This window comes from Lepidochelys kempii, chromosome 3, assembly GCF_965140285.1.
Source record: "Lepidochelys kempii isolate rLepKem1 chromosome 3, rLepKem1.hap1, whole genome shotgun sequence".
NCBI classification, from domain to species: domain Eukaryota; kingdom Metazoa; phylum Chordata; order Testudines; family Cheloniidae; genus Lepidochelys; species Lepidochelys kempii.
Genome location: NC_136382.1, coordinates 19,874,011 through 19,885,229, shown reverse-complemented (window position 1 = coordinate 19,885,229; position 11,219 = coordinate 19,874,011). Strand labels below are relative to the sequence as shown.

The window sequence follows — 11,219 nt, the reverse complement described above, 5'->3', positions numbered from 1 at the left end:
ACTCTGTTGCTGAGCCACTGCAGACCCCCGTGGAGACCAGGAACGGTGGGCTGTGATTGTAGGACAAGAGCCTCCGGGTCAACTGTGAAGGAGAACCATCCCTGTGAGTCCATAAGCTGACCCTGTGGTGACTTTGGAGGAGAAGAGGCTGAGGTCGGAAGGGACCCATGGAGTACGCTTGGTGCTGTCTGCCCCCAGGCCACATATCTGACCTGACAGTGACAAGGCCTTGGGCCTGGCGGAGCAGGGAGGGTCCAGGTTGTGCTACAGCTGACCCCACAGACTCGCCCTGTACTGCTGCAGGCTCTTGCCACGGGGCAACATTGTCCCTCCCCCTGTCCCGACAGTGACTTCATGAGATTTTCAAAAGCACCTTAACTCATTGATTTCAATGGATATTATGCACCTAGATTCTTTTGAAAATACCACTAGACACCTAAATACCTTCAAAAATCTGGCCCCAGGTCCCAGGGCTTATAACGTCCAATATTTAACAGTCAAGAAGAGGTCGTCTTGGGCCCATTCCTAATGTCTCAGGTACAACTCAGATGGAATTTCAATGGTAGTACTTCCTGAGTAATGGCTGCAGGGCTGGACATTTTATAGACCATAGAAAAAATAAATTGACAAAAATTCCTCTATAACCAGATAATAACTAAAGGTTATTGTTTCTGTTAATGTCAGCAAAAAAAAACCCAGGAGTATTGCACAATCTTACATTTAGATGGGTAGCTGAACAATAATCCTACATAGCAAGTTCATATTATGATTTACTTTCAGATGCATTTAAAATGTAAAAATATGTAACAAGATAAGCGGTTAAACGTGAGAGGAAAAATGCCAAGTAAACCTGATAGTCTTGTGCTCAAAGCAGGAGTTTTGGTCTAGTCACTGAGGCCTGATTTTCAGATGTGCTTATTACCTTAGCTTCGATTTAGTGAAAGTAGGTGCTTGGCACTTCTGAACATCAGGCCTAAAGCGTCTCAAGTTGGCCATTCAAAATTAGAGGCTGCTTTTGAAAATGTGAGTGGTAACCTCTCTGTGGTTCAGTGTGTAAAATAAAGACAATATTTTTCATTAGTGTTTATAAAGGACTTAAAGGTGACCATGAAGGCAAGGCACTGTGGAAGTACAAAAGTATTGTTATGTATTGTGAGCTGGTGAGGTTCCCATCTTGCTCTCAAATACTGCACACATACTATTTAGAGTCCAAAGTCACCGGCTTCTTGGGGTTTGTTTTTATTAGCATGTGACATAAAGATCAGCTCAAACCTCCCTCCAGCTTGGCTGTTCCTAGGGCCCAGACCATAGGACTGCTGTATTCCCGCTCTAGAACCTTTGTCTCCCGAAAGCCACTCCCACGTCCCTTATCCAACCACCTGCTCCAGTGAGCCAACAGAACCCAGTTACCATGTGTTGATTCTTCCGTAAAAGGTTAAAAGGGTGAGGTGTTTCACCAAACACTTGCAGTCTGGTATGTATGGCTATACAGTTGGGGTTAAATCCTTGCTCCACTAATGTCAATGTGAGTTTGCCATTGATTTCCACCGGGCCAGGATTTCGCCCTAGACATAATAGCAATATAAAATGTAAATTTATTTTAGACAGCTCATTCAAGCTACAAACGTTCTACAAGAAGATTTTTAAATGTAAATTTCTATTCCTCTCATTTTTTAAAAAATTGAAAATTAAGGATAATTAAAACACATATGCAGACAAAACTTAAAATTACAAGTACCATCTAAAACTCTCACTATTAAAAACAAATGAAATTATATTATTATGAAAATGTAATAAATTGGGTCTGATTTTTTACTGACATTAAGGCCCCATCACACTGTTCTGAAAACCTTGTAACAAACTGCTGGAATGAATGAAAGACTTATTTGGAAGTTCATATATCAAATGTCTCAATACTCCTTTACACTGCTCTGGCATACTTCACTAGAAGAGGTGTGTTCTGACAGCATCCTACATGTAAACTTCCAAAAAAAGTCTTGTGGTCATTCCAAAACTCCGTTACTAGAATTCCCAGCAGCAGAAAAATTACAGTGTTTCAAATATGTAATACTAGTGTCCCCATTTTTGAGGATGACATTGACAATCATAGTTTGTTCTAACTGGTCTTCACATAGCTCCATAGACCAGTTTGGAAAGAACATTTACCCTACGGATCACAGAGCCATTGGCTTGGTTCTGTTAATTGAGCTGTGTCTTGGTTCCATGCCTGGAACTGCACTTCCAGCTGTGTAATGCAGTTCTTCTCAAAGTCATGGACACTCACCCTTGCGGCGTAGTAAAATATCTGTGTACGTGATAAAGAAGACGTCCACTGGTTCAAAATGGAACTGGCACTTAAGACACAAAGTTGGGATGCACAGTCAAGTTTCCTTGCCTCTGGTGGCAGACACATCTCTCCGGCTAATCCTTAAACTATCTCTGGTGTCTAATAAATGTTCTTTGGAAATTAAATCTTTTTGCCTTGGAATTGGACCCGATTGTGCAAAAAGGCAAGAATTTTTAACAGCATCTCAATACCCCTAAAATAAATAAAAATGTCCCTCCTCTCTCCTTTCTGCAGCACACTCAGTCCTGAGACCTAGGGTTTATCACAGGATAACTGGGTAATGTTTGTGGAAGCCCCTTGATAAAACACTGGCACTATCCTGGTACCTGCCTGGTGCTGCCAACAGCTGATCTGACTGCAGTGTCATCAGCTATTATGAAGAATGGAACACAATGTACAGTAAAGTAAGTAGTTCTGTATGTCCTCTGACACTGTACCAAAATATGGGCCTGATGCTGTGATAATGTAAGACACCCTTGGTTTCAATACAATCAGTACAGATAAGGGCAAATAGCAGTACTCCCATGCTAATATAGGGTTTTAATATAGTACTGTACAGTAGCAGGCAAAAAATCTCTCCTTTCTGGAGAGTAAGAGGATCCACTTGCATGCTACCAGCTGACTGTCTCATCTCAAGGTGCTGCCCTTGTATCTCAGGATTTTCATAAACAACCTTCTATCTGCTCCTCCAGTCACAGCTCCACAAATCATTTAAAAAAAAACAAAAACAAAACACAGCTTCTGGTTCTCTGTAGACTGACCCTCTATTTCATCAGCATCCAAACTTTTTAGGAAATTAAATGTGGGAATTTTGTTTTATCAATATTACCAACACAACCCATATTATTAATCCCTAAAAGAAATGCTTGGCAAGCTGCCAACCCTTTTTGCATACTGCAAGTTAGCAATCACATGTTGTAGATAGCACTGGGTGATTCCCGCTATCAGGAAAAGTGTCCTAGCCTCAGAGAAATGTCCTGAAAGATCAGGCACTAATCTTGGTTTTAAAGCAATATATGCCACTGTGCACACATTGACTCCACTGATCTATGAACAAGATACCCAGAATCATTTTTCCATCCACCTGCCCCCTCACAAAGCCAGGATGCAAATCGTTCAATGGGAAATTAGGAGAACAGGTTTTTCTTCCGGAAATGGACAAAACAGGAAGAAAGAAAATGAGTGCAGCTGACCAGAGTTAAAATGAACTCCCTTCTCCTGAAATGATCACAGTTAATATGACAAGAAAATGCAAATGCTTAAATTAACTGACAATACAGTATTTAATGTGAAAGGTATATTCACTGTTAGATTGATCAGTGGGGAAAACTATGGGCCATATTCTGAGTTACTCTGGTTTAAAACTAGAATAACTCCCTTGAAGTCAATGGAGTTACTTTGAATTAGATCAGAATCTGGCCCATTTCCCCTGAATACAGCAAATTGGTAATATTAATATTTTGAGGAGGAAAAAATCCAGAGCAAGATATAAACTTCCTCTGCCTTGTAAAATACTGTGAGGTGAAAGAGTATGAAATACTTTCTAAAATAAAAGCATTGGAAAGTGGTGAGAACACTTGAAAAGTGTTGTACGAGTGTTAACTAGTTAATTATCACAAGAGACCAGTGAGGGAGTGAAATGGAAGCACTTATGCTAAAAAAACACCAACAATAACAAAAAAAAACGAGGACCGTTCCACATAATTCCACGTAACTGCAATATTTTGTAAATAATGAACAGAGTTGATTGGTCAAGGTCACGAAGCAAAGTACTAAGCATTAAGGGAGAGCAAGACAAACCAGTACTTCAAAGTCACTGTGTATAATTAAGGATTCTGAAGAACCTCTGCATCATGCTCTCTTCTGTCTTCACACATTCACTCTGAGAACATTCAAATGCCACAGGGAGACTGACATGCTACTTGTTAGGTCAACAGTCCCAGAGAGATTTCTTCTCATCAGATTCTGGGTCAACTACATACTCTGGGCAAATAACACAGCACCAGGGCAAATAACATTAAACGGGGCTCTTGTATTTTAGAAAATGGAAAAAAAATGCATGAAAATCAAAAGAGTGTGTCGCTTGTGTTTGCTAAATAATTCAAACTGTTCTGAACTTCTGACCCTCACATTGCATAGCAGTGTAAAAGACTGAAGATTTCAGTGTTAATACACCATATATCATCAGCAAGAATGTATGGTGTATTAACACAGTTCTTTCCTATTTCAGAGTAAGGCCATGTTCTGCTAAAAGCATTCTAATAGTAATAATCATCATCGTTATTTTTAGAAATCTCTTACTCTATTGCAATAAGATATTTTCGTTTTTGTGTGTGTGGATGGGAAGAGGGAGGAAAATTAAATAGATCTTTTAACCTACCTCCCTGTTGCCTCCTAGGCAGTAAAAAGGATATGCCCTTTCTTCAAACATTTTTTCATTGCCCATTTGTGTACACTGGATTGCTTCCCTGCTCTTCATTGTTCTGGATGATACTTTAGCTGTTTTTTGGCATGTCTCTCTGAAGGTCCATGTGTTACAGCATATATATGTCCTTCCTACGCATGCTATAATTTTTAAAACCTGATTTGATTACACTTATTCTACATCTGTATGAACTATGATAGTGTTCTGTATGTTTTTAAACTATTGCATTTACAGTACATGCACAGATCAGAAAATCACGATGATACAGCATATCTCACAATATATATAATCTGCCATATGTACATATATGTTATACTGTACAAGTGTACATATTTTTTTAAAAAATCTGGAATGAAAGGTGCATAAGGACTTATCCAAAAACAGCAACTGACTTCACTGGGCTTTGGATCAGGCCCATAGATCAATGCCCATGTATTTCTCATAAACTATGGTATACATAGTACTTTTGAAGATGACTGGGAGGTTCATGACATTTGCAGAAATATTATATATTTCACTTTATATATGTGTCTATGTGTGCTATATATATGTGTGTGTGTGTGTCTACGTGTGCACTCACATAGGCATATACTATATATGCATACACACGTGTATACACATGCCCATCACATATATGTTTCTTAAAGTGGCATAAACCTGCTACTCTTAAATTATGGGAAACATGCAGCTATACTTTGCGTGCTTTTACTTGGCCTTAAAAACACGCTTTGTTTAAGTGGATTTCTAAGTAACCTAACAGGGAACGCTAAACGCCTGCACGTGGTTATTTGTGTACGGTCTAAGCAGGGAGAGTCTGGGTTTATTCTCAGGGATACTCATGGGCAGGTGATTTAGAGTGGCAGCCAACAACCATGTGCTGTGTGTGTGCATGGGCACAGGCGCAATGGATGGCCGTGGGAAACATGCAGGAGCCCCGGCGCCGCGGGCAGACAGACCTCCTCTATCTCGCTGTTCCTTTACCAGCCGCCCGGTGGTCCCACATGTGTGTGTCTAACTTCCCCGGCGAGTGCTGCCACGGATCGCTCGGCTCGGGCTCCTCCCTCGCACCCCCGGGAGTGAATGCGCCTCCCGGCTCCGCGGCCGCCGGCCCATCCCCGCGGTCCCTGCCGGAGCCCGGGGCCCCAGGCAGAGCCGCGCGCGCCGCAGCCCGGCGGCTCTGCCGCGCCGAGTGCCCGCTGCAAACCCCTCCTGCGGGGGGCGGCTGACACGCCGGTGGGGAGCTCGGCTCCGAGGAGTCCCCGCCTCCCCCCCTTAGCCCTCCCTCCTGCTGCTGTGATTGGTTTCGCCCGCCCCTTGCCTGGGCTCGGAGGCCGCCTCCCTCCCCATCTAAAGCGGACAGTCTGTGAACAGGAGGGAGCCAGAAGGGAGCATGGTACCGACTCCGCACCAGCCTCCTCCTCCGCTCTGCGCACACCGCCCCGCCGAGCCCCCTGCTGCCTGCGCCGCCGCCGCCGCCGCCTCCTCGTCGCCCAGGCTCCGGAGCCATCTGAGCCGCTGGGCAGCAGCTGAGAGGCAGCCCCGGAGGTGCGGGGCTTCGCATTAGTGGGGAGGCTGCAATGCATAAGCCGCCGCCTCCTCTTCCTCCTGCCACCGCCGCTGTCTGTGTGCATCCTCCCCCGGCCTGAAGAAGCCACCGTGCAGCCGCTTCGCCTGCCAAGGACACGAGCCCGCGTTTGCCCCCCCGGTGCGCACCGCCCAGCGGGGAGAGGTAGGAGCCGGGCAGATTCCAGGGCAAAGCGGGGATGGCTAGAGGGGGCTGCGCAGCCCTGCCCGGGAGGATGGAGGGGCTTGGCGCCCAGGTGACAGTCCTTGTGTGTATGTGTGTGTGCGCGCCTCGGTGTTGTGTGCCCCTTAATAGTGTTGTTGTTGTTGTTGTTAAGCTTGGGGTTTGCCCGCAGCAGCAGCCTCCCGTGTATTGAACGCCTGGCTAATGAATCCCCTGCGCCTGCGCTTGCTCTCTGCATTAAAAACTTCCTGCCTGTGTGTTTGTGTGGCAGCGAAGAGAGGCGGGTGCCATGGGGTAGCCGAGCTTTGGGGAGGGGTGTGTGTATTCCCCTCCCCCCCATACCTATACCAACTCCACTATAGCCACACAACAAAGTGAGCCCCCCCCTCCACACACACACACACACAGCCCAACCCACAACTTCCCACACTTGGTGTAGCCGCGGGCACCTGACACATCCAGGCGAGGGGTTGCTGCTGACAATATTTTGAACGAGGGTGGTGGTTATTTTTTAAGAGGCATCTGTTGTAACTGCCTCCTTGAAACGCACACCCACAGCAAAACCATCGACCCCAGAGGCAGAGGCTAGCTTTAAAACTGCCTGAGAATTAATACAAAAAACGAGGGAGTCTTTCTGCCCCAAATGAGAGCCGCCAGGTCTGTTTGCCCCTATTTATGTGTGTTGCCTTGAGGGTATTTTTTAAAAGCATGATATGAATATGTTGATATCTAAGTAACTTCGAGACAAAGCATTGTTTTTTCTTTAAAAGTGAAATCAATAAATCGCTTCTAAATCTGTTTCCCACTCATTGTGTAGTCCCAGATGAAATTTATTACTTGTTTTTTATTTATCCTTGTGCTGTTTTTTGTAGGTGTTCTATGCATCATCCCTTGGGTACCTTTTTTTTTAAATCTGTGGTCTTGTTAAGGTTGAGAATGGAGTAGGACTACTTTTTTTGTTGTTGACATTGAGTGGCTGTGACTGTCTTTGTCATACTATAATGCAGGTCTGTGGACATCATGATTTTTGGTTCAGGTCCCCAGATAAAGAGGGGAAAAAAATCTTCTCCGGGGCTTTGCAGAGGAGTTATTAATACTCTCCATAAATTCTGCATGCTTATGATCTGTCTTTTTTTTTTCACGTAATCTTGTTTATTAAATAGTGAGTTCCTAGATTTTTTGAGACATGGTATGATCATTCTTTTTCCAAAAAATGCTGAAGCCTTGCTTATGTAAAATTTGATTTTTTTTTTTGAAACTGAAAACTGTTTAGAAAAATAGTATTCTGGCAACTAGATTAAGGGAGGAACAATCCAAATTTTTCATCAGGGAAGGAAAACTAAGATGTGTAAATGCTTGCTGTAGGCATTTTATTTATGTTTCTATGGTTCATGTATATGAAACTGCTAAACTGAGAAACTGTTTTTCTTTGTTGGGTATATCTTTTTAAAGTGTGTGTGTGTGTTTAAAAATGGTTTAAACATGCTTAGCAGGCTATCTTTTGAGGTCAGTTTTCAGCTACTTAAAAACCCAGCTACTGTAGCTTTAAGGTGACTGCAGATAACAGTATTACTGTCTCTTATAATTAGCAATCTGCTGAAACTTTAAATCCCCCTTGATAGATGTTATGATCGGTGTGAGAGAAGCAGCAGTTTTGCAGCCAGTTTTCTCCCCCCCCCTTAAATAAAGCAACAGTGTGTCTCTTTATTGTGTTCTAGATTAAATTGACTATGACACTTTTCTTTAGAAAAGTAAACTACAGCCATATTTTATACTAACGTTCAACTCCTTCAAACTTTAGTTATGCTCGGTGGAAGTCTTACAATTACCTGAATAACTAATGTATGTTTTCTGTTCTTATAACATGTCCTCGCGGTAGCTATTTATGGAAGTCTTTTCCAATGTATGATCAAACAAGGCAGACATGAAAGTAATTTGGCATACTGACCTACCTAGATCAACACTTAGCAAGTATATGTAAATTACAATTTTCATTACTTCTTCCTATGTAGTTATGTCTCATGAGACCAGTTCTGACATTTTAACAAGAACTCATACCCTAAATTTGTAGGTTGCCTGTGTTGTTCAAGATCCTTGCTATTTTGAGAATGTGTAAATATTATTATAATTTATTTTAAAGCCAGTTATGTCCAGTGGTCATTTTACAGGTAATGGTCATTAAAGTTTCATTTTGACCTGTTGTACTTCATGCTCTACAGAACTCTAAATAAAATAGTTAAAAATTTCATGATATAAAAGTTGCATTGGATTCAAGTGGGCTTGGAAGAACTACTGTGTATCTGAAAATTCAAAAACTCCCAAGTTTTCAGTGCATATCTGCCATCCTTTGTAGCTTATGAAATGTGAGTACTTTCCCTTGACAACAAAACCCATGAACAAATGTTCAGCATGAATTATACTGCTTAAATAAAATAATCTATGGTTGTCGTGGTTACAAACAGAGTAAGGGTTACTAGTTTTCATCTGCATGCAGTGGGGTGGGGGTAGAAATTTACATTCCTCATGAGAGTTGGTCATACTTCAGGTACCCAATATGTGAGAGAACCTAATTCACTGTTCTGCTTTTGTAAAAGACTTGCTGGACCAAAAAGTGGTAGAATGTAGGAGAAAACCTTTTCTTTTTCTATCACTAGACTCAATTCTATCCCTATTTCTACCTGCAGAGTAGTATTCAGTAAAATTGCTGCTCTTACTTTCCAAACAACATTAAAAAGCATATTGCATGTAGAGTGACTGGAACTTCTAATGATTAAAGGAATGCAGCACATGCTCCACTAATACACAGTTCTAGAATTTAGATTTGTGTATTTATGATCTGGCATCACCACTACCAGCACTTTAATGTCCACTTACAGTGAAGAACTCATTGTCTGCTGGAGTCTTTTATTCATTCATGACTTCTTTGCTAATCCTGACAATTCTTTTTTTTTTTTTTTTTTTGCTCACTTGTACTGGGCCCAATTCTCCTCTCTTATGCAGGTATTAATCCATTGACTTTGCTAAAGTAATTCCACCTGTATACTGTTTGAGAACAGAATCAGGCTCCTGATATTTTGGCACCTAACTGTTGGCATCAGTCCCAGTGCTGCTTCTCTCATCTATTGTTTGCTCATCTGAAATTAAATTTTTGTCCATTACTACTTGTTTTTCCTGACCTTTTAATTTAGTTCCTAAAACTGGTGTACCTGATGTTTCATCAAGCATACCAGAAATGAAGAGCTCCCTTTCTCCCTCCCATCTGACTCTAATAGAAGTTACACATTATATGTTAGGAAAGCATATCCTTGGATGTGTAAACAGATTAGTCCCATTTCTTCCTTGCTTCTCCCCCGGCAAGGTACGACTGCATTGTACTATTAGCGTTTCTTTTTCCTTTACTAATTTTATTAAAGAAACTGAATTGTTAACAATGTGACCAGTAAAAAGACGTTGTTGGATGTACAATGTAATACAGACTAGCTGAGTAATATAGGTCACGGATTAAGGAAAATAAGCATGCTATTCTAAAAATTCTATGAATGACTTGTCTGGTGACAACACACTGTTCCACTTGGATTTATTGCAAAATGATGCCTTTGGAGTCTTCAGAACCCTATCATCCATAAACTCTGTACACCCGGTAAAGATCTAATCTTGCAGTTACTCTGGTGTGTAGTCCAATCAAGTCAGTGGGGCTACACGCAAAATGACCTCTTTCCCATAGTGCAAAGACTAATAATCTGTCTAGTTTAGTATAATTTCTCCAATATAGAGGAGCAAATTCTTTTTGCTGATGATGAGTTTTTGCCAAGAAGCATGAGAATTTGATAACCATTAGCTGTGGTACTATAACAATAGATTCTATGATTATTCATGTGTCTGATATTTTTATGTATCGGGGGTAGCTGTGTTAGTCTGTATCCACAAAAACAACAAGGAGTCTGGTGGTACCTTAAAGACTAACAGATTTATTTGGGCATAAGCTTTCGTGGGTAAAAAAATACTTCTTCAGATGCATGGAGTGAAACTCTGCCCAAATAATACTCTGCAGCAATGAATTCCACATTCATATATATCCTAAACCCCCATAAACAAATGAGTGGATTGATATTACACATTATTCTTTAAATAAAGGGTAGTCAAAATTTTGGGGTCCATTCAAATGCGCCTGGCAGTTTGGATTTTGTCTGCCTATTGGCTACCCCTGCTTTAAATAAACATATGGCTAGTTCAAATGGTCATATTATCCTTGTGCAATTCTCTTGGCTGTTTTCATGAAACCTTCTTAAAAGACAAAGGACCAGCTTCACTAGCTCAGTTAGCTAACTGTGTTAGAAGTACCATGCATTTAGAGCCATTAATTACTGAAGTAAGGGATGGTATTGCAAATATCCTCCTAGAAATATCTTATCAACAGCATCTTTAACTGCAGGAATATATGAAACGTAAATGGCTTTGATATGCCTCTATCATCTTTACATTTCTTCTGTTTCCAGTGGTACAAAGGCTTCTTTCTGAGCTATTAAAAATCTAATATGGGAGCACTGTGTCATTGGATTCATAAAAAAAACAGCATGCTTCACAAATCTTGGGTACATGCTGTTGTTTAATTGTAGGTTATGGTTTGTTATTTTTAACTACAGTTTCATCAGAAGTTTGAAAACTGTTCATATTAATCTGTATGAAGAAAGTTTTCTTTG

At 41.4% G+C, this 11,219-nt stretch overlaps 1 protein-coding gene across 10 annotated transcripts in view; it reads left to right on the top strand.

Annotated features, from left to right (window-relative positions):
- The first annotated feature begins 6,137 nt into the window (after positions 1-6,137).
- Positions 6,138-11,219, top strand: part of KLHL29 (kelch like family member 29) — a 601,388-nt gene continuing 596,306 nt past the window's right edge. For 8 of the 10 annotated variants that reach the window (XM_073335871.2, XM_073335864.2, XM_073335869.2 and 5 more), the window contains exon 1: positions 6,138-6,501. The gene's annotated coding sequence lies outside the window, so the exon portion shown is untranslated. Of the gene's footprint in view, positions 6,593-11,219 lie in introns of all 10 variants that reach the window. The other 2 variants (XM_073335859.2, XM_073335851.2) reach the window with 1 other exon arrangement.